Here is a 24,229-nt window from a genome sequence, read left to right on the forward strand (position 1 = left end):
ATTGTGCTAGAACCTCTGAATTTAATAGGCAAAATGGAGAGAATGAATAGTACCTTTATCAACCCACCGAAATTAAGGGGGAAAAGGGAATAACAAAGGAACATAAATGGCATGCATAAGGTAAGATGAAAGAAATAAAATCAAAGACATCTGATATTCCATTAAAGTGAATGGGCTGGATTCGTCTTTCAACGACAGAAAAAAAAAATTGCCAGATTGGACTTTAAAAAGCAGATGTAGGGGCGCCTGGGTGGCGCAGTCGGTTAAGCGTCCGACTTCAGCCAGGTCACGATCTTGCGGTCCGTGAGTTCGAGCCCCGCGTCGGGCTCTGGGCTGATGGCTCGGAGCCTGGAGCCTGTTTCCGATTCTGTGTCTCCCTCTCTCTCTGCCCCTCCCCCGTTCATGTTCTGTCTCTCTCTGTCCCAAAAATAAATAAAAAACGTTAAAAAAATTTTTTTTAAATAATAAAAAAATAAAAATAAAAAGCAGATGTATCTTATTTCAAGCCACCCTTACAGTGAAGTGATTTGTTTAATGTGGAAAAGAAAGGAAGAGGCAAGCAGATATTGGGAAAATACATTCTTTGAAAAACAAAAAGAAAGGAAAGAGGGAAAAGCAGCAATACAATTATAATTAGCAAAGCAACATTAAAGATTAAAAGCATTGAGGCGCCTGGGTGGCTCAGTCAGTTAAGCGTCCGACTGTTGATCTCAGCTTGGGTTTTGATCTCAGGGTTGTGAGTTCAAGCCCTGTTTTGGATTCTGCACTTGGTGTGAGGCCTACTTATAGATAAATAGATAAATAAATAAATAAATAAATAAATAAATAATAAATCGATTAAAAGCAGGACAAGACAAGAAGGTTATAAAATATCGACACCCTTTATGAAAAGGATGTAACAGTCCTAACTCTCTATATTCCAAATATCTAAAAAGCTAAATATATCAACCAAACACCTTTAGAAATATTTTAATAAGGCATAAACATTGATTTTATAGTGAGTTATTATTTGTTTTAGTGTTTATTTATTTTTGGGAGAGAGAAAGAGTGCGAGCAGGGGAGGGGCAGGGAGAGAGGGAGACACAGAATCCAAAGCAGGCTCCAGGTCTAAGCTGTCAGCACAGAGTCCGAAGCGGGACTCGATTCCACGAACTGCAAGGTCATGACCTGAGCTATAGTCAGACGTTTAACTGACTGAGCCCCCCAGGCGCCCCACCTTGGTCTATCTTTAAAGTGGCCTTTCTTTTCTGAAATGATAGCAGATGGCAAGTGTTTTTTAACGTTCTTGAAAAATAATATTTCCGAGACTATGACCCCCCCAATAAATTAATTCATGTTGAATATAAGATGTATTGCTCTGTGAAGCCAAGTGTGTGGGGACCCCTGTTCTCCATGGTTTCTTTTCTAGGGCTCTAAAGACTATCCACGCTACAAGGAAATCATGTTTCTGCAATTGCCTTGCACTGTGTGTAAATGCACTTGACCAGAAAGGGGAGGTGTCCAGTCATTTAAGGAACCAGATTTCCTCTGGAGGGTTGGGGGATGTAACAGTCCTGCCCTGGGAGTTTCAAAGAAAATTGCTGCATTGCAAAGCATCGCCAAGACTGATGATTCCTAGCCCTTTTTAAAATCCCTGAGGGGGGGCGCCTGAGTGGCTCAGTCGGTTAAGCCTCTGACTTCAGCTCAGGTCATGATCTCGCAGTCCGTGAGTTCAAGCCCCACATTGGGCTCTGTGCTGACAGCTCAGAGCCTGGAGCCTGCTTTGGATTCTGTGTCTCCCTCTCTCTCTGCCCCTTCCCCGTGCATGCACGTGTGCTCGCTCTCTCTCTCTCTCTCTCTCAAAAATAAACATTAAAAAAAAAATCCCTGATGGAGTCTGTCCCCACATTACCAACCCATGTCCATTACCAACTGTGTACTTGGTCTGCCCCCCCTCCCGCCCCATATTCTACTTAGGAATCTCATCATAATCCAATATCATTACAGAAGAAAAACTGTCAGATACACACAGAGAAGTCATCATTAATATGACAAAGTTGCCCCGAATCTGGCTTCAAAATTCAAAAGAAAGGGGCGCCTGGGTGGCTCAGTCAGTTAAGCGTCCGACTTCGGCTCAGGTCACGATCTCGCGGTATGTGAGTTCGAGCCCCGCGTCGGGCTCTGTGCTAACAGCTCAGAGCCTGGAGCCTGTTTCGGATTCTGTGTCTCCCTCTCTCTCTGACCCTCCCCCGTTCATGCTCTGTCTCTCTCTGTCTCAAAAATAAATAAACGTTAAAAAAAAATTTAAAAAAAAAACAACAAAATTCAAAAGAAAAAAAAATTGGAGGTTATAATTTTACCAACATCAGACCAAAGATAGACAAGTACCATCTCCATTTACAGTATCCTTTTTTATCCTCTAAGATTTCAAAATGATTTCTAATGTTATTATCATTTTGTGATTCAAATTTTAGGGACTTTATTTTTTTTTAATTTTTCTCTAACATTTATTTGTTTTTGAGAGACAGAGAGAGAGAGAGAGAGAGAGAGAGAGAGAGAGCATGAGTGGGGGAGGAGCAGAGAGAGAAAGAGAGAGAGAGACAGAATCTGAAGCAGGCTCCAGGCTCTGAGCTGTCAGCACAGAGCCTGACACGGGCCTCGAACCCACAAACTGAAGATTATGACCTGAGCCAAAGTCAGATGCTTAACCAACTGAGCCACCCAGGCGCCCCTTATGGAGCTTACTTTAAACCCAAGTGGAATTTGGAAATTTGGCTCATTTAACGTGGTGTTTCCCTTCTTCCCACCATGGGAGACAGCATGGCGTGGGGAACTTTGGTCTGTCTCACAGCAAGTATCTGAATTCAAATCATGCCTGAAAATTGTTTATTACCTGTGCTGCTTTCAGCAAGCTTGTAACCTCTCCAAGCCTCAGTTTCACATCTGTAAAATGGGTATTGTAAGACCAACAACACATAGTTGTGGTGTATCTGATGTGAAGTACTCAAGAAATGCTAGTCCTATTTTTATAAAAAATCTAATTAGACCTCCAATTTTAATTTTAAATGAACTTTCACAGGTTGCCTCCTTTTCTGCTTGGATTATTAAAAAAAAAATAGGGAGGAAGAGTTTAAATTTGCGTTTCAAGTTTGTGAAGAATTATACAAATGAATCTGGAGAGAAAAGATTTTACGCCAAATGTTTTGCCTCCTCATAACCCCAGATACCCACAAATAAGAACCACGGGTGATCCGAGCTTTAATTTTACACCACTGTCTCTTTAACTAAACAGTCCTTAGCACCGTGCTTTGGCGCTGAATCATTACTGACTCAGAGGTTTATAAATACTGCTCCTTGAATCACTTGGAATTTTCTTTGCTTGTCCCCTACTTCCCTCTCTAAGTTTCAGTCGGACCTGACCCTGTAAAGAGAGTGATATCTGACAAGTTCACTTCCCACACTACGGGGCCGCTAAGTCTCTATGACGTACATGCTGCGTTTATAAGAAGGAACATTCTAAAAATAAGCTTAATATATTCTCACTCAATTCATTAAATAGCTGATCCAACTTAAAGACAGTGAGCTGCACTCATCAGTTTTCTCTAACAGCTTACGAAATGTCAGAGACAGAGGAGTGCCTGGTTGGCCCCGTCGGTTAAGAGTCTCCTTGGGCTCAGGTCGTGATCTCACGGTTTGTGGGTTTGAGCCCCACGTCAGGCTCTCTGCTGTCAGCACAGAGCCTGCTTCCGATTCTGTGTCTCCCTCTCTCTCTGCCCCTCCCCCACTCATGCTCTCTGTGTCTCTCAAAAATAAATAAACATTAAAAAATGTCCAAAATTAGGACAGCACTCTTACTTCCTTCAAGGTAAATTGGAATGCATACATCTTTATAGGGGGAAAAATGCTTCAAGAAATAATGTAAATAGGGAGCCTGGGTGGCTCAGTCAGTTAAGCATCTGACTTCGGCTCGGGTCGTGATCTCATGGTTTGTGGGTTCCAGCCCCGTGTCGGGCCCTGTGCTGACAGCTCAGAGCCTCAAGCCTGCTTCAGATTCTGTGTCTCCTTCTCTCTCTCTCTGCCCCTCCCCACCCTCATACTCTGTCTCTATCTCTCAAAAATAAGTAAACATTTAAAAATTTTTAATAACAATAATATAAATACATGACATTTGAAATCTAAGCCTCATTTGGTAGAAATAGTGAAAAGATAACACTCAGTAAAAAACAGCCAAGGTGCCTTGTTGAAGGCAGCCGAAATGTGATTGCTGGTACATAAATCAAATAAGGGATTTGTTTGAGTAATAGCGGGTGAGGAATTACAGACAGAATGCACAAGTCAACACTGTTAGAGTCAACTCATCATCTGTGCTAACAATAATGTACAGCAGCAAAGATAATCCCCAAATCTTGCACATTGCTTTTGTATTATCACATTATTTGCAGTAGATTGTTTTTCCCAGTTATATTTGAGATTTGTTTGCTTTTTTGTGTATTCATTACCTGATAGCTGGCGAAAAATACCCAGCAGCACCCTCAAGGGCGCAGGGAAGCCAGGGAGATAAAATTTTGCCAGAGATAATCTACAGAACGAATTGTGTCTGCAGGCGAGTGGGAGGTGTTTGGAGGGAGGCCAGTCACAGTACTTGATGGCTCTGCTGTCTGTCAGCTACCCTACAGGTGGCCCGGGGAGAAGCAGGCTTACAAGCACACCTACTCACTGCAATCACTCTCCTTTCCTTCAGGGCCAAGCCCACCGCTCCAGAGCTCTTGTGGTTAGAGCACTGTAGATGACGGGTCTCGAAAAAAGGAGCGTCCCTTCTGTGACCCAGGTAAGAAAGGCTCACCGGAGTTCTGGGTGAGAGCCCCCTGGGCTTCTTTGGGGCCAGAGGAATCCTGAAACCATGGATCAGGAGACACGCTTGAGATGTGTGTTGGTTTGTTTTTCTGGCCCTGAAATCACCCTAAAAATGGAACGTATTGTAGAACAGACCTATCTATGTTCGGGGGCGGCAGAATCCACATAGAACCCTGTTTTCTGGTGTTCCGGGGAAAAGCTTTCATCTCGCGGGCTGTACTCTTCAGTATGGCTGTATACACAATAATTCATTGTGCTTTCGAACATGCCGGTGATGTTAAGTGTTCTGCATCATCTACAGAGCCTACCATTCAAAATCAGATACCGTCTTCGCAGAAAATCTTAGTTGACATTTTTATGGTCTCCAAAGAGGTGACATCATGATTGCAAAAATGCTGAGCGATCCAAAATCAAATATTTGCCGAGGGAGACAAAATTTTCCCCAGTAGTTCATCAGATTTCTTTAAAAGTCATAGCGATGGGCCAGTGGCTCAGGTTTGACTAGAAGATGCTAATCTATAGAATTCTGCAGATTCCGGGTACCATGGGACCTATTCCACGTGGACAAATAAGAGGATATAGCTTAAGATTTGGCCTCCGAGTGACTTGGGATTTCTAAGTGACAGCCCTCATAGCCACAGATTTTCTGATGATTAGCTAACATGTATTCTTTTGACTTGATTATTGTCTCCTTTTCAAGTGAATTTATTATTGCCACTGAAACCATTTATTTACCAAGAAAATATTTATTTTTCAAAAAAAGGATCACCCCCGAATTTGGGGGAGCAAAGTCCAAAGAAAACTAATACGAACCAGTTGAAAAATGAATGAACTTGGCCACATTGCTCAGAGTGACCAGAAAAAAGGATTTTCCAAGGAATCTTTCTGACTCCTAAGAAGGAGATGAATCACGATTTGTACAAAACCTCTCAGTAATATTTTAAATTCTAGGGAAGGTGACCCCGAGACAACTAGTTTCAAACCCTCTGCCCAGAAACGGACAAAATCATGAAAGTAAAATATCAGAAACAAGTCCTCAGTGCTGAAGTAACACATCAGCAGAGGATTATATGATCTATAAGGCAAAGGTGAAACAGAATCAAAAGATCTCACCAAAAGCCCACTTGGTTTTCCTGCCCTGGAGGTGGGGCCGTGTTGAAGGAAGAGAAGCAAGTCCTGACAGATTTCTCCAGAAATCCTAACAATGAGAGTGAGGGCAAGAGATCAGGGTGAGCAGCCTATAGGACACATGCACAGATTCAGAGGCTTCAAGGGCGGGGCAGGAGAGCAACCCTAGGGTTTAGCAGAAAACCTTGTAGCAATTCCGCTCGCTGTGTAATCAGTTTCCCAACAGCAGCACAGATTCGTTCCAACCTCGAGAAGTATTTTCCTGAAACAGGGACAGAGGCAGGACCCTCGATTCCATTGTGAACGGGCCAAAAAGGCCCTGAGAAAGATGAAGACCACCCCTACGGAGACACTTTTTCTATTGGAATTATTTTACTGTCACGTAGTTTGGAGCAGGACCACCAATGAAATCCTCTCCAAGAGAGATCTCCCTCCAAGTTTTCTCTCATCCAGAATTTTATGTACCTGGCCACTTCCTCCTGATATATTAAAATGCACTCCCAAATTAGAGATGATTTGGGGCGCCGTGTGTAGAGCGGCATGCATCCACAATGACAAGCCACGCTCCACGTTTGGTGAGTAAAAGCCCCAGGGAAGATCCCAGAGAAAGCTGGGCCCATCCTGTGTACTTGGAGTGGAGACCAGGCTGAGCAATAAAACAAATGCAAAAAAATTTCCAGTAGAATAATTTCAGCAAAGAGTGGAAACACAACTTCCGTGATACGTAAATTCCCTCCCTTCCTGAACCACGTGTGACCCTGTTTCCTCCCTACCATATTCAGGCTGCTGAACAGTCCACTGATAACATTATCTGACACCCAGGACTGCAGGTTATCTGTGAGAAAAAAAAAAAAAAAAAAAAACCAACAGACTGGAGTCACGTATCTCTGCAGCATTCAATGCCAAAAGAAAAGGGAACCCATAATTTTTAAAGGAAATAGTCATGACTCATGAGTTCTATAATTCAGTAAAATGTCCTTTTCATACAGCAATAACAGAAAAATCTTATCAAATATGCAAACCTTCAGAAAGTACACAGCTCATACTCTACTGAGGAAAATGGCTTGAGAACATTAACCAGTGGCAAACAGGAGATACAATTAAAAGAAGTTACAGGTGGGGGTTCAGTGGCATGAAAGTCCCCGATACGTGAGTTAAAACACATAACCAAATCCAAACGACCTGGCACTTAAGGTTGTAAAACAAGATGCAAATGTAATTCTTGAAAGTAGAGATAATAAATTCTAAACAACTACTGTTTTAACAATTCAGGAGTTATCTAGGAAGAACTCCCAGAGGATACCAAGAAACCCCTGCAAAATGGAAGAAATGTTATCCCTGATGAATTCTTCATCATAATAGGTGTCAGTCACGAGATATTATTTCATATTGATAAGCTGAGAAAGTTTGTACCTGAGGATTTAAAATAAATCATTAGTGAAACTATGGGGCACTCGGGTGGCTCAGTGTCAGACTTCAGCTCAGATTCTGATCTCGCGATTCTTGAGTTCGAGCCCCGCGTCGGGCTCAGTGCTGACAGCTCAGAGCCTGGAGCCTGCTTTGGATTCTGTGACTCCCTCTCTTTCTGCCACTCCCCCCTTGCATTCTGTCTGTCTGTCTGTCTCTCTCTCTCTCAAAAATAAATAAATGCACAAAAACAAATTTTTTAAATCATTAGTGAAACTAAATATTGGCTTTAATCCATAAAACTACGAAAGAAAATTAAAGAAGTTCCACAAACACTATGTCAAGATACAGAATAAATGAAGCAGAGAGAAGAAAGAAACATGAAATAAGAGAATAAACATATGTAATAAAAATAAATGTAAAGGAAATAATCTCACCATTAAAATAAACGACTTTTAAGTGGGTCAAATAAACAAAATCCACCTCTACATTCTTGGTAAGATATATACCCAAAAGTAACTCAGAAAAATTAAGATATATTATGTAATAAAGATACATTATGCCAATATTCACTGCAAAAAAAAAAAAAAGAAAACATCAGTTATAATACAAACATCAAAGTAGAAATTAAGGGAAAAAGGGTTAAATATTATAGTTACTTTTGTTAAAGAGTGAAAATTCACAATGAGGGGCACCTGGGTGATTCATTTGGTTAAGCGTCCAACTCTTGATTTTGGCTCAGGTCATGAACTCGTGGTTTGTGAGGTCAAGCCCCTTGTCAAGATCTGTGTTGACAACACAGAGCCTGCTTAGGATCTTCTCTCCCTCTCTCTCTACTCCTCCCCCTCCCCGACCCCGTGCTCGCTCTCTCTCTGTCTCTCAGAATAAATAAATAAAACTTTTTAAAAACAGAAAATTCACAATGAATGTTTTCTATCATAAATTGATGTGCCCAGTAACATGCCATAACATTATCATTTAAAAAAAAATTTTTTTAACGTTTATTTATTTTTGAGACAGAGAGACAAAGCATGAATGGGGGAGGGTCAGAGAGAGGGAGACACAGAATCTGAAACAGGCTCCAGGCTCTGAGCTGTCTGCACAGAGCCCGACACGGGGCTCAAACTCACGGACCGTGAGGTCATGACCTGAGCCGAAGTCGGCTGCTTAACCGACTGAGCCACCCAGGCGCCCCAACATTATCATTTTAAAGTTTAAAAATAGATTACTGTAGACCTGAGGAAATTAATATAAGTAGTGCATTCCTAAAGGATTAGGTAGATGAAAATAATCAATGAGCAATAAAATGGCTCAAACATCTTTATAAATGCCACATTCAGAGAGGACACCGGTACACCTCCTTCCAAGCTGCCGCGGAATATATGCAAAATCTTACCAGATGTTAGCCAGCAACGTAAGTTTTGACAATTTCAAACTGTCACAATCCCTGTCCGACCATAATGCAAAAATTACGTAGAAAAAAGTCATTAAAAGGAAAAAAGGATCTCCAGTTAGTTGGAAATTTTAACAAGAAAAAAAATGAAAAGAATGACAGGAGAGGGAGGGAGGGAGGGAGGGAGGGCCAGCCTGCCGCGTGGGGGGAAAGAACCTGTCAACTACTTGGATATTAATTGTAATAGAACCTTATGTATGAAAACTTATGAGATCTAATTCTAGGTCTGTTCTTAGAGAAAAATGCATAACTTTGCTTGCTTTCTTTAATTACCAGATCACTGCCCTTCTGGTCATCTTTTTTTTCTTTTCCTTCTTCTTTTTTTTAAATGTTTATTTTTGAGAGAGAGAGAGAGCAGGCACACATGTGGTGGGGAGGGGCAGAGAGAGAGTAGGGGGACAGAGGATCCAAAGTAGGCTATGCCCTGACAGCAGAGAGCCAGATGGGGGGCTTGGACTCACCAACCGGGAGATTATGACCTGAGCCAAAGTCGGACGCTCAACCAACTGAGTTACCCAGATGCCCTCATCATCTTTTTTTTTTTTTTTTTTTTTTTTTTTTTTTAAATTTTTTTTTCAACGTTTTTTATTTATTTTTGGGACAGAGAGAGACAGAGCATGAACGGGGGAGGGGCAGAGAGAGAGGGAGACACAGAATCGGAAACAGGCTCCAGGCTCCGAGCCATCAGCCCAGAGCCTGACGCGGGGCTCGAACTCACGGACCGCGAGATCGTGACCTGGCTGAAGTCGGACGCTTAACCGACTGCGCCACCCAGGCGCCCCCATCATCTTTTTTTTAATTCATCTTGAATGGCCATTTGAAGGACTATGACAACACAAGAAAAAAACAGGAAAAAAAAAGGTAGCCAAAGTGACATACAGATAAATCACAGAAAATTTTTTTAGCATGGCAAGACTTGATCACATCAATCATTGCAGCTTGCTTATGGGTTTCCAGGTTAGTGATCAAATGGCATGAAGTTTTATGATCCAAATTGTCACAGCTCTGAAAACAGACTTCCCTACTTCCAATGAATGACTGACCTTGGAAGCAGACAGCCATTGTGTCAACCAATGTAATCACATGGAACGACCCTTAGAGAACTTTCCCTACCTACCAGCCATTGTGTGAAGCACTTTTCATGTAGTAATTCATTCAATCCTCATAAGAAACGGATGATGCAAGGCACTGCCCCAATGTGAGCTTCTTTCCAAGTGCTACGTTAATGTGTTACTTGGAGATTTTCTTCTCTGCCCTCTCCATTTCCAGTTTATAAAAATGAGTGCCACTTTCCTAATCTTATACCTAAATAACCACCTAGACAAGCATGTCAGGCTGGCCTCTTACTTTTCCAGAAGTCACATGCCCTCGATTTCCCAGATCTGTTCCTGTTGTCTTAAAATTGTTAGAAAGAACCAAGCTTATTAAAATTGTCTTCTCCGGGGCGCCTGGGTGGCTCAGTCGGTTAAGCGTCCGACTTCGGCTCAGGTCATGATCTCGCAGTCCGTGGGTTCGAGCCCTGCGTCGGGCTCTGTGCTGACCGCTCAGAGCCTGGAGCCTGTTTCAGATTCTGTGTCTCCCTCTCTCTCTGCCCCTCTCCCACTTGCACTCTGTCTCTCTCTGTCTCAAGAATAAATAAACATTTTAAAAAAATTAAAAAAAAAAGAATTTCCTTTAAAAGTGTCTTCTCTGGATTTAACGAATGCAGTTGTCTCCCTTCTAGGGAATGTTCAATATTTTTCTCATTTGTGATGACAGAGATGAACCAGGGTCTTGACATATATGCAAATAATAGAACTTTTCCTTTTTAACTATATACTTAATGGAGAGCAGAACCAAATTAATAGAGCCAACAGACCTTCAAAGTAGCATTCAGTTCTGATACACAATTGTGGCTAACCAAAGAGCAGCTGCCATGATATTTTGCAGTGAATCTGGTTTTAATATTTTACAGATTATTAAAATTAAAAATTCTATGAGTATAGCTTAGCAATCAAAAATCGTCCTATGAAGCCTCTACAAATTGAGCCTGAGAGGTCACTGCAAACTCTCCTAGCTCTCTAAAGATAATTAGTTTCTTTTGAATAATGCTTAAAGGAAAATAGTCTTTTAACTCTCTGAGTGAGTTAATCTTCTGGGATTTTCCCTCCTAAACAGGAAATTTCTCTGAAACTATATAGAGCGAGGCTACAGAAAAAAAGGAGTGGGGGGGGGGGCATCCTCGGCTGATGAACAAATAAGAAATCAAAATTGCTTGGTTCATTCAGCTGCATGATGCCCCTTGTTATGTCTGATACCTACCATGCTTTAATTTTTGCCAGCTAGAAATGAGAGGAGAATGCTTTGAAAAGAAGTTGGACATGCACATATTCGGCTGCTCAAGAAAGCCCAGCAATAGCACGTTTTGTCAGACGGTGGAGTGGATTCAATAAAAAGGACCCTCCTAGGCTAGTGAAGAGACTTTTTTGGGCAGAAGAGGGGCATATCTTGTGCCAGCATTTTATCATCCTTTACGATCCAGCATCCATTGACTATCAGTAATAACATTTGTTGGTTTGTGCGTTCATTCAACATACATCCTTCATAATGATTTCTATCTATCATTCCTACTACTACTAGGGAATTATTTGTTAGGGTAATGGTAGAAGTGCTTATTATTTTATTATTATTGCTAATTATCAGGAAAAGAGTCATTTTCCCTCTCAGAACAACTGCGTCCAAACCAGAAGCTCTTCCCTGGCTCCAGCCAGGGCTCTTTTTGCCTAGAGTAAGAACAGTGAGGACGATGAAGCATTGTCACTGTGCTGGGGCAAAGTCAGACTGTAACAGCATCTAAGTCCAGTAAAACATAAAGGCACAATATCTTTTTTTGTTGTTGTTTTCTAAGATTTTATTTTTATTTTTTCCACGTTTTTTATTTATTTTTGGGACAGAGAGAGACAGAGCATGAACGGGGGAGGGACAGAGAGAGAGGGAGACACAGAATCGGAAACAGGCTCCAGGCTCCGAGCCATCAGCCCAGAGCCTGACGCGGGGCTCGAACTCACGGACCGCGAGATCGTGACCTGGCTGAAGTCGGATGCTTAACCGACTGCGCCACCCAGGCGCCCCTAAGATTTTATTTTTAAATAGTCTCTACACCCACCATGGGGCTTCAACTCACAACCCCAATGTCCAGAGTCACACACTCCACCAGTGGAGCCAGCCAGGTGCCCCAAAAGGCACAATATCTTAAGAAGACATATCGTAATCCTGAATTCAATACAGCACATGGAACCATACGCCTAGAATCTAAAAATCTGTCACAAACAGAGAATCTGGCCTCCCTGCCCTCTGAGGAAGACTCTGGAAGTAAGACTCAGAGCCCATGAGTATGGTAGGAGGACTGACCAGAAGACAGAGAGAGCTCACCAATTTGGGTTGCATCACATTGGTCTCATTCTACATCACAAAGGTTGTGTCTTTGTGGGGGCCTGTGATAAACAGGCTTTTCCAGAAAATGTCACAAATGCAGTCATTGAAATGATTACCTTTGTGTGCCGGCACACGGGGATACAAATACTGTGAAAGACATGATGATTTTTCATGTCTTAGGGTCTTCTTAACAAGAACATTTGGTTAGAACTTCCACTTCTGGTTGTGAACGGGCTCTGGAATTACCCTCCCACCATAAACAACTAGAAAAATGGACCAAAAAATAACAACAGAGACGGTTTCAATATTGAACAGCACAGCCCTGTGGTCTCTTCGAGAAGGGAAACCAATGAGGTGAGCCCTACAGTTACCTCCGCTTTTAGCCTTGGAGACAATTTCTGGAGGGCAGTGCAGCAAGGGGGAACCCAAGCAGGGCCCAGAAGTGTCATTGAGTTGAGGAGACAGACTGGGTTTGGGGAGACTGAAATGGCCAGAATTCACAGGGCAGAACACTAGAGAAGAGGGAGATACCTAGAGAAAGAGTACCAGACATCTGTCTGGGAGTCTGCTTGAAGTGTGAACTGAATATCAATCTTAACAGGCATAGGATGAGACTCCACAAGACCAGGAAAAATTAACTTCTGGGGGAATAAGTAATTACTAGGCAACTTAAAGCAGGAGGAGTCCCAGAGCTCACACAGGACTGGGAATCTTTCAAATTGCCAAAAGCCAGAGTAAAGAGATGTTGATGAATGCATAGGGCACTTAGCCAAGATCCTGGAGAGCTCACGTCTTGTAGTAGGACAGAGAAAAATTACTCTAGATATTTACCATTGAGGATTTTTAAGAAGAGCCTTGAGCTAGGGGCACCTGGGTGGCTAAGTCAGTTAAGCATCTAACCTCGCCTCAGGTCATGATCTCGCAGTTTGTGAGTTTGAGCCCCACGTTGGCCTCTCTGCTGACAGCTCAGAGCCTGGAGCCTGCTTCGGATTCTGTGTCTCCCCCTCTCCCTGCCCCCCTCCCCCATGCTCATGCTCTGTCTCTCTCTGTCTCTCAATAATAAACGTTAAAAAAATTTTAAGAAGAGCCTTGAGCTAACCTGCATGTAACTTAATTACATGCTAAAATGAAGTCCAACATTCTTTAAAGAAATACAATAAAATCCAGCACTCAACAATGTGAAACTCACCATTTCATCATCCAAAAAAATTACTAGAATAAACATAAGAAGAAGAAAACTGTGATTCACAATGAGGAAAAAATAAATTAATGGAAATATATTCAGAAATAACAGAGATGATGGAATTAATGAGCAAGAATACTAAAACAGGTATTATAAATATTTTCAATATGCTTAATGGCTTATAGGAAAAGATTAACACGTAAGAACTTCCAGATGGAACTTCTACAGATGAAAAATAAAATATCCATTAGATAGTGTTAATCTCAAATTAGACCTCGCAGAAGGAAAGATTGGTGACCTTGATGATGTAACAAAACTTTGTCCAAAATGAAACAAAGAAAAAGAGGAAAAAATTTGGACACTGGGTGACACATGGGAAGATATCAAACAGTCTAACATACATGTGTGTGAAGAAGTAATGGCCACAAATGTTCCAAATTTGTTCAAAACTATGAACCCAAGAATGTCAACAAATAGCAAGATTCATACACGCACACACACACACACACACACACACACACAAAACACCAAGGCACAACATAATTAAATTACTGAAAACCAGCAACAAAGAGAAAATCCTAAAGCCATCTAAAGAAAAAAAGGCACACTGTATAGAATGGAACAAAATTAAGAATGACCATATACTGATCATCAAAAACTACACAAGTCAGGGGCGCCTGGGTAGCTTAGTCGGTTAAGCACCGACTTCAGCTCAGGTCATGATCTCACGGTTCATGGCTTCAAGCCCCACATCAGGCTGTGTGCTGACAGCTCAGAACCTGGAGCCTGCTTTGGATTCTGTGTCTCCTCTCTCTGCCCCTCCCCTGCTCATGCTCTGTCTGTCTGTCTCTCTCTCAAAAATAAAATAAAAACATTTTTAAATTAAAAAAAAAAACATGCAAGCCAAAAGAAAATTGCATTATGCAGCTTAATAAATCACCCCAAATCTAGTGGCTTTCAACCACAATAATAACATTATTGCTCACAATTTCTGTGTCAGGAATTTGGGACTAGCTCGTTTAGGCATCTCTGATTGGGTATTTTCATGAGATTGCCACTTCCCAAGTGTATCACTCTGACAAGCCGGTACTGACCAGTTTAGTTTGTTTCTCTCCACGTGGTCCACTTCGTGAGACTGTTTGAGATCCGTGTGTCATGGTGAGTGCCTGCATCCAGAATGAGTGCTCCAAGGAACCAAGGGCAAGGTACTGACCAGTTTAGTTTGTTTCTCTCCACGTGGTCCACTTCGTGAGACTGCTTGAGATCCGTGTGTCATGGTGAGTGCCTGCATCCAGAATGAGTGCTCCAAGGAACCAAGGGCAAGATGCAGTGACCACCTAAACGGTCTGAGAAGTGACATATTGCAGTTTCAGTCATATTCTCTTGACCACATGGGGCACAGCCCTGGTTCAGTGTGGGACAGGACTATACAGACATATGAGCCCCAGGAGGTAGGGACCATGGATGGCCACGTTGGAGGCTGGCTGCCTTAACAGTAGAACAACATTTTTTGAGTGCTTGAGAGAAAAAAAAAAAAAGAAAAAGAAAAACCCCAGTACTTTATACGTGACAAAAATCTTTCAAAGATGAAGGCAAAATAAAGAATTCATCTAATAAAAACTGTGAGAAGTGCCACCAGTGGGCCTGCACTGCAAGAAATATTAAAGTAAGTGCTTTTGACAAAAAGGAAAATTATACCGGATGAAAACTTGATTCTCCCCAAAGGAATAAAGAGTGCTGGAAATGATAAATATATAGGTACATGTAGAAAACGTCTTTTTCTCAATTGTAAATTTACAGAAAAGGTAACTGACCATTTAAGACAAAATAATAATAATAATAATGCATTGGAGTTTATAGTGTATTTAGATATAAAATGCAGAACAACAATAGCACAAAGAATAGGAGAAGAAAATGAAAACACGCTCTTGTCCAATCCTTGTAGTATATGTGATGTGGCATAATATTACGTGCATTTGCATATTGCACACATTACAGCAACCACTAGAAAACACGTATCAGTAAATTTCAGGAGAATTTTACTTGAGATAAAAAGTGATATTTCAGCACAAAAAAGAAGTCATTTCATCAGGAAGACACAACAGTGTGGGACCCGGGTATATTTGATTTTAAAAAAACGTGAAAACGGAGGAAGTGAAAATCTACACAATGTAAAGGAGAAATAGACAAATCACATCTAAAGTTAAGAAGATCTAGACACAGCGTTGGTGAGGATGTGAAGCCACTGGAACCGTCACTCCCTGCCAGGGAGAAGGTAACAAGGTACAACTCCTTTGGAAAACTGGCAGTTGTTTACGAACTTCTTTGGGTTCATGTCACCTCACTGGCCAAGTGTGTGCAGAAGTAATCAGCCCGACTAACACCTGTTGCAGATGCTGTTGCTGAGGACCTACTTGACCGCCAGAAGCAGAAAACTCTAGAGAAGACAGATCTAATCCATAGTGATCCAAAAAGAGATCAGTGGTTGTTTGGGATGGGGGTGGGGAGGATTGACCCGGAAGAAGCATGAGGGTACCTTTTGAGATGGTGACCACATTTATCAAAGTTCATCTTGTGAACTTAGAGCGTATGGCTCATGTTGTCACCTTAAATAGGTCAAATAACTTCTCTATGTCGCAATTATTTCAAAAGGTAAAGTAAAAGCCATATACTTAAGATACACACACACAAAAAGCTGAGATTTAGCATGCCTGCGGTGAGCTGTTTGAAAAAGGGTTTTATTTACAAATGAATAGTTGTTGCATATAATTTTCAATTGTGAGTTTGCTTTCAAATAAAGGTGTTTCTGCTGTGAGGTACTTGAAAGCACTCCCTTGCAGAATCTTTTTTTTTTTTAACTTTTTTTTTTTTTTAACATTTATTTATTTTTGAGACAGAGAGAGACAGAGCATGAACGGGGGAGGGGCAGAGAGAGAGGGAGACACAGAATCGGAAACAGGCTCCAGGCTCCGAGCCATCAGCCCAGAGCCTGACGCGGGGCTCGAACTCGCGGACCGCGAGATCGTGACCTGGCTGAAGTCGGACGCTTAACTGACTGCGCCACCAGGCGCCCCTCCCTTGCAGAATCTTAAAGGAAAATGAAACTGGGACACACAACTCAAAATCTATGCAATGTTCTCATCTGAGCAACAACACCAAAAAACAATAATCATCCTCGTAGAAAATACCAGTCCCACTAAAATGACATTTTATTCCTACTAAATAAAGCAATGCTATTATAAATAGGGGAATCTCCCCCAAAAGCTCAAGTTTTTATGATGAAGGAGGGTGAAGAAGGACTGAGTTTCCCCATTTACAGAGAGAAAGGGCAAATGCTCAAAGATCAAAGGACCCACAGTTAAATACTTCTAAAGTAGAGCTTGTGTCCAGGCTGGGGGAGGAGTAACAGGACAGACGGGCAACACACGGACTGCCATATTCTCTCACACTCGCTCTGTGCAGCTCTGTGAGTGGATTTTGCCTTGAGCTGCATTTCTTGGTTGCAGTTGCTGGAGAAAATCCACATCGTCAAAGAGTGTGACTTTCACTTTATACAGGCACCGTTCTCCAACTTACCAATCATGCGTGAGCCGATCGGACTTACAGAAACACGTGTCAGAGGAGCAGAATAGACTGTGCTTTTTGTTTAATCTTTGAGCTCAAAAGTCAATTCCTCAGGAGGACTTTTCCTGGCCTCTTGCCCCAGCCCAGACCAGAGCTGGCCGGACTCACATTCTCAGAGCTGTCTGTACATTTCCCTTATGTTTATGTCCTTGTGAATTACCTTCCGTTGTCTGACTCTGCCATGGGTTGTCAAGGTGGATTTTTACTCACTACTATAGCCTTAGCACCTACCATAGTGCTTAGGCTCAAGAGCTAACCCAATGTTGGGTGACAGAAAAGACTTACTTAATTAATGAAATGTTATAGTACCATTAAAGAAACACGTACTTGCCCTCAGCTAGGGTCTTTATAAAATTAAACTTTATAGTACTGTTCTTTTTCCTTGTGCCCTTGTTTTCTTTGTGTTTAAAATAAGAGAGAGAAAGCCCAGATTATGGGTGGATCTACCCTGTTGGTGGCAGTGACAAAAAACAGTGGGCAGATAATGAGCTTGAAAGATGAAGAAAATAATAATTGTCACTGTGGTTACCAGTTCCCTGTTGTAAAAGGTTATCAAGTGAGCCTGGTTAAATCAATGTGAGCCCCACCTGGCTTCACCTGTCAAACTAGGGCTGCATTAAGAAAGCCATTGAAAATAATATTATTACAACAATTTGTTTCCATAAAATTAGTTCGGTGATTTACCACGTACCTTACTTCTCATTGTAAATGGTAATACAGGGGAATGTGTCTCACACAGATTAGACCACAGCACCTACACAACTTTGTAACGAGTAGAGAAAGAAAAGGAATCAATACAACAAATACTGCTTTATTTTTTTCCCTTCCAAAGTGCTACGCCCTTGTCCTTTCTTCCAGATTCTACAGAGTACTGGGGTGTCTCACTGGCTCACTCGGAAAAGCATGACACTCTTGATCTCAGGGTTGTGAGTTCAAGCCTCACGTTGAGTGGCGAGCCTAGTTAAAAAAAAAAAAAAAGATTGTTCCAAAATTCTACAAATTATTGAGGTTGAAATTATCATAGAAGTCACTGATGAATAAGCTAAGGCCCAGAGAAACAACATATGATTCTTCCCAGGATCATCCAAAGACTTTATGGAGAGCTGGGGTTAGAGTTCAGATGGTCTAACTCCCTATTCAGTAGAACTGAGTGAGTTTTAGTTGATCCCGAGTCTTCTGTGTAGAGATTTCTGCACATCTTCCTTCTTTCTCCTCTTTTTAGAATAGGGTTTTGATTTCTGAAAATGTGCCATAAATCATGACAGTCTGATATGAAAATCTAATGCTGTTCTTCTTCTGTATTGCAAGTTGCCAGATTATTTCTTCTGTGTATAATGGGGGAAATGGGAAATTGATTTTCAATGGGTGTAAAATTTGTGTTATATAAGATGAGAAAGTTCTGGAGACCCACTGTAAAACCTAGTACTTACAGTTAACAATACAGTGTTGTGCAGTGCCAGATGTGTTAAAAGAATAGAGCTCACTTTATGTGTTCTTACCACACACACACACACACACACACAGAGGGAAATTTTTGGAGGTGATGGATATGTTTGGTACCTTCATTGTGGTGATGGTATTATGGGTGTAAGTTGTATGCATATGTGTAAACTCATCAAGATGTATACATTAAATGTGTGCAATTTTTTTGTATATCAGTTATACCTCAATAGAGCTAAAATTAAAAAAGAAAAAAAATCTTTCAAAACAAAAACCAGAAACAATGAAGTCTGCACATGATGCATGGCTGAGGCATTACTAATCAGTGATTAGTAATTGGGGCATTAGTTAGTGTCCCCCAAGTCTCTCAGATGTACTTTCAATGAAAGGTAAATTGTAATCATAGTTTCACAAACAGCTAAGCTAGTTCAAAGAGGGTCATTTGAACGCTATTGATCAATGGGATTGGCTTGGAGTTGACATTCAAACACATAATAGCAAATATATACTTTGCAAGCATTTTACATGTATGTATAATTTACATACAATATATACCATGTCAAGCATTTTTCTAAGTACTTTACAATAATCCTATAAGACTATTGCTGATTTTATCTCTACTTTAAAGATAAGGGGTATGAGGCACAGAGAGTTTTAACATTCTTTTCTAAGGTCACACATGAGCAAGGATTGTTAGAACTTGGGATTCAAACCTGCACTGGCCCCAGAGTACATGCATTGAGGAATTCTGCATGAATGGATCAGGACGCAATTCAGAGGGGCAGTGTGACAGCCGTGGAAGTCCGTTGCTCAGATCTCCATTCATTTGCAAGAAGTTCAATACCTGTAGGCCTTAGCTATTTCAGGGTCCACAGACTGTGAATGGATGCCGCTCTCTTTCGGGGCAGTCCCCTGCCTCATCCGTGAGATGAGCATACAGGACCCAAAGCGGGACTGCTGAAATCAGCAAGCTTTCTGGATATAATGGGAGCTCCTTACTGGGTTAACAGAGACTCTCAGATCTGCACGGTGGCCTGGGGCTGTCCCTGCTCAATCTTGCTTCCTTTCCATTCCTGCTTTCACAGATGGTACCCCCAAGAAGCTCCTCGCACCAACTCTGTCTCAGCATGCACTTCCCAGAGGAAGGAGCTGGCAATCCCGGGCAAGTGTCCGACTAAGATCTCATCCGCAAGGAAAGAGTTGGACACCGTAGTAACAAAAATCTGAACCTGAAGGAGATGAGTGCAGACCCCAGTGCGTCCAAGTTGTCTGACCAGATGGCGTCACTGTGTCACTTTAACACTACACCACCAGCCTCGAGGTGCTTGGCCACTTCAGTGACAACGCCTTCACCCTCCCTGAAGAACTGATTTCAACCTTATGCTCGGATACCTGCTTTCCTTTTGTCATTTCAACAGCAGCAAAGGAATGAGCTCTGACTTAACCGCAGAACACTGACATTTGGGCAGTGGCCTGTGCTCCTTACTCCCCCAGCCCCGCTTAGAAGAGAACACAACGCCCTGCGCCCCACGCGACTCCACAACTGAGCGGACACTTTCCCATTTAAGAGGCAGACATTTTGCCTTTTCAAAAGGCCACTAACCTTTTATGTTCCATCAAAAAAAAAAAAAAATAGAGGCTTTGTTTAATTGACTCCCTGGTAAAAATTAGAGAGTCATCTCGTTGGAAAGAGAGGCAGATGGCAAGTCATTCGGACTTCTCTACCCTAGGTTCAGCCTCCTGGAAATAAAGGTAGATTGCAAATTATGGTTAAAAGATAAAGGCAGGAGATGATCTACAATGTTTTAAGTTGTGTGAACAAGTATGAAAGACACCTTCAGGGAGAGACGTTGCAGAGTCTTCACAGAGTAGACAGGCACACCGCCACGACAATGGCAGTGGTAGTTAAGCTCCTCTGATGGCAAGCGATAGATGGCAAGTCCAGCCTAGGGAAGCCAAAGGGAAGTCCTGGAAGAACGTGGGGCTCAGAGAAAGCACGGAAGGCTGGCAAGCGGGAGCCAGAGCGGTGATCATACAAGAACAGTATGATCAAGGAGCCTTGTTAGGGCGGGAAGAAAGTCCAACTACTTTCAGCGTTATTGTCCTTCTGTTCAAGATTCAAATTCCAGGCAGAGAACAACAGATTGGCCTAATTTGCATCATTACCCAGTTCTTGGGGAGGAGTAGACAGGACTCCTATTTATAATCCCAACAGACAGTAGCTGCTGGGGAAGAGATAATTCCTAACAAGGAAATGAGGTTACTTAAAAAAAAAAAAAAAGGGCGCCTGGGTGGCGCAGTCGGTTAAGCGTCCGACTTCAGCCAGGTCGCGATCTCGCGGTCCGTGAGTTCGAGCCCCGCGTCGGGCTCTGGGCTGATGGCTCGGAGCCTGGAGCCCGTTTCCGATTCTGTGTCTCCCTCTCTCTCTGCCCCTCCCCCGTTCATGCTCTGTCTCTCTCTGTCCCAAAAATAAATTTTAAAAAAAGTTGAAAAAAAAATTAAAAAAAAAAAAGGAAACAAAAGAAGAAAGAAACGAGTGCTGAATAGTCATATACCTTTACTTTTTTGAATATAATTTATTGTCAAATTGGCTAACATACAGTGTATACAGTGTGCTCTTGGTTTTGGGGGTAGATTCCCGTGAATCATCACTTACATACAACACCCAGTGCTCATCCCAACAGGTGCCCTCCTCATTGCCTGTCACCCGTCTTCCCCTCTCCCCCATCAACCCTCCGTTTGTTCTCTGTATTTAAGACTCTCCTATGTTTTGCCTCCTTCCCTCTCTATTTGTAACTATTTTTTCATGGTCTTCTTTAAGTTTCTCAAGTTCCACATATGAATGAAAACATGTGATGTCTGTCTTTCTCTGATTGACTCATTTCACTGAGCATAGTACCCTCTAGTTCCATCCATGTTGCTGCAAATGGCAGGGTTTCATTCTTTCTCATTGCCAAGGAGGATTCCATTGTACATATAAACCACTTCTTCTTTATACACTCATCAGTTGATGGATAGTTGGGATCTTTCCCTAAGGTGGCTGTTGTTGAAAGTGCTGCTATAAACATTGGGGTTTACGGGCCCCTCTGAATCAGCACTCCTGTATCCTTTGGATAAATACCTAGTAGTGCTATTGCTGGGTCATAGGGTAGGTCTATTTTTAATTTTTTGAGGAACCTCCACACTGTTTTCCAGAGCGGCTGCAACAGTTTGCATTCCCACCAACAGTGCAAGAGGGTTCCCATTTCTCCACATCCTCTCCAGCATCTATAGTCTCCCGATTTGTTCATTTTAGCCACTCTGACTAGCGTGAGGTCATATCTCGGTGTGGTTGAACCGTCAAATAACTTGAACTATTTAATAGGTTATATCACTTTCCAGTTAGTACCAGTGAACAAATTCTTGAGGCCAATCAGCCTCCAGCTGAAGGCACAGAGTGCAAATAAGAGACGCCTATTAGGACTATTGGATCAGTTCTTTGAGAAAGATATAGATAAAGTAGAGTATCTTTTGTGGGGGGGTGGGGGGAGTATCAGGATGGTAAGAGAACCATCCTGATAAAACCATAGGATAAAAATTATTATACAAAGAAGAGTTGAAGGAATAGGAATTTTTTGTCAGGAAGAAAAAGTCTCAGGAGAGAGAGCATAGCTGCCATCACATACTGGTCATGTGTCATTGGCTTTCACTGTCTTCCCAAGGAGTAGATTTGAAACCATTGATGTTTGGAACCAAGGGGTAGATTTCAAGTAAATGGGATTGAGTTTCAGTCTGCCTTCCCTGGCTGCCAAATGCTAAAAGAATTCCTATTGTAAAGAAACAAAACAATACCAAAAAGTTAGACAGAGCTGAGGTTGAGAAATTATACAAAAAGATAATTGAGCTTGATAGAACAATAGTAACAATAATGGCTATATCTTTAGCACATACTATATGCTGGGCACTATGCTCTATTCCTTAAATGTCCCTGCCTCTCAAACGTTCACACCCCAGCATCCTTAATGACAGAAGAAAGAGAATGCTTTCCTCCTGATCCATCCCTCCCGGAGTTGGGGGGGGGGGGGCAGGGAGGGCAAAGCAAAAGAATCAGGGCAATGGTAAGATTGTCAGTAGTTCCCAGGTTCTACGTTAAAAATTTATGGGACTCTTTAGGCTGCTTCATAAGACATCAGTGTGTAAGTTTACAAAAAAAATACATTTTTTTTTTGTCACCAAAATTTAATTTGAAACAATGGGTGCTACCCTGTATTTACCGTACGGGCTTGTGTAGGGGCCTCCTGGAGCATTATTGCATCAGTCTGTGGGTATGCATACTCTAGTTTCTGAAGGGAAGTCAAATATTTAGGAAAGAATTTTTTTTTTTCATATTTAGAATTGTCTGAAGATGAATGGACCACCTAGGGCAACTTACACATGGACAAGATGACTTCCGGGCCATTAAGGGTGAGTTCAAAACCAAGCCTGTGAACAGGAATAGAGTCCTTCAATCACTCCTTTCATTTATCCATCAGAGGTTCTCTCAACCCCTGTCCTTCAGAATTGGACCGGAAGGTCCAAGCATAGTGGCCATGGCCAGCAGAGGGGAAAATAGCAAAAGGTCAAGGACCCATAAAAGCTGTCAAAAGGCTACCAAGTAGACTTCCTGACAGATAGGAGGAACCCCCTACTTTGCTACCGAACTAAATATGCGCCAAGTCCCGTTTCTCCCATTCTTACGGTACACCTCAATATGTGTACCGTAAAACTTGTATTAGTGAGCCAACAAAAATATTACATTTCCTAAATTATTCAAAGAGTTTGGAGCTGGAAGGAATCTTGAGATTAAGGTAGTCTAACTGTTGCGGGGTGAACTGGGGAGACCCGGGCCCTGGGGCCTCAACCCAGCCAGGCCCTGAGGAATCGTGGAAGCTTCCTGATCTTGTCACCAGAAAGAATTCACAGCGGCACAGCGGATGAGTAATACACATGGGAAAGTTTATTAAAGCAAAAGGTACACTCTGGAGAGAGAGAGCAGGTGAGACCCAGAGAGAGAGAGAGAGAGAGAGAGAGAGAGAGAGAGAGCTGTGTCCTCAGGGTTTGGGTTTCTATCTTTCATCAGCAGTTGTTAACTAAGGGAGGAATGTTCATCACTTAGGGCCAGGAAACAGGGTTTCAGCTTTTTCTTCCTGATTTGGTCAGGGGTTTCCTGTCATGGCACCACATCTTGGGCCTGTCTGGTTGGATGTGGCTTCTTGCGGAGAGCTGCCAGGACAGGCTCTGACTGTCCCAACAGCCAGCCATGACTTCGTTGCTGACCTCCAGCTGTCCTATTGGAACCTAGCTAAATGCCTACTCTAACCTAGCCTCCCTCCTTTGACAGTCGAGAAAGCTGAATTCCTATCAAGTAAACTGGCTTCACTGACATCACACAGCTTTTAGGGGCAGAGTTGGGCCGTTTTATTTCCTAGTGGAGTACTGTTTTTGCAATGACAAGGTGGACAATAACGGAAGGAGGAGCTTTAAAATGGTACGCTCAAGGCACAGCCCACGTCCTGGCCCTGTGACCTTGAGCAAGTTGTTTATCCTTTCTGATCCTCAGTGTCTTGTCTGGAAGTGGGAATAATACCCACTTCAGCGGATTCCTCTAAGAATTTAAAGAGGGGATGTTTGCAAAGCAGTTAGCAGAGTGCCAGGCAAACAGAGGTTGCCTACAAAACTACTTTTGTTCTCCAATTTCCAGCCTTTCTTGCTTGGTTGTTTCCCAAGCC

At 42.2% G+C, this 24,229-nt stretch overlaps 1 pseudogene; it reads left to right on the top strand.

The window, feature by feature from the left end:
* Nucleotides 1-23,601, top strand: part of LOC131486781 (elongation factor 1-alpha 1-like) — a 42,484-nt pseudogene extending 18,883 nt beyond the window's left edge.
* The last annotated feature ends 628 nt before the right edge of the window (nt 23,602-24,229 follow it).

The sequence above is a fragment of the Neofelis nebulosa genome, chromosome 10 (genome assembly GCF_028018385.1).
Source record: "Neofelis nebulosa isolate mNeoNeb1 chromosome 10, mNeoNeb1.pri, whole genome shotgun sequence".
Classification (NCBI taxonomy): Eukaryota; Metazoa; Chordata; class Mammalia; order Carnivora; family Felidae; genus Neofelis; species Neofelis nebulosa.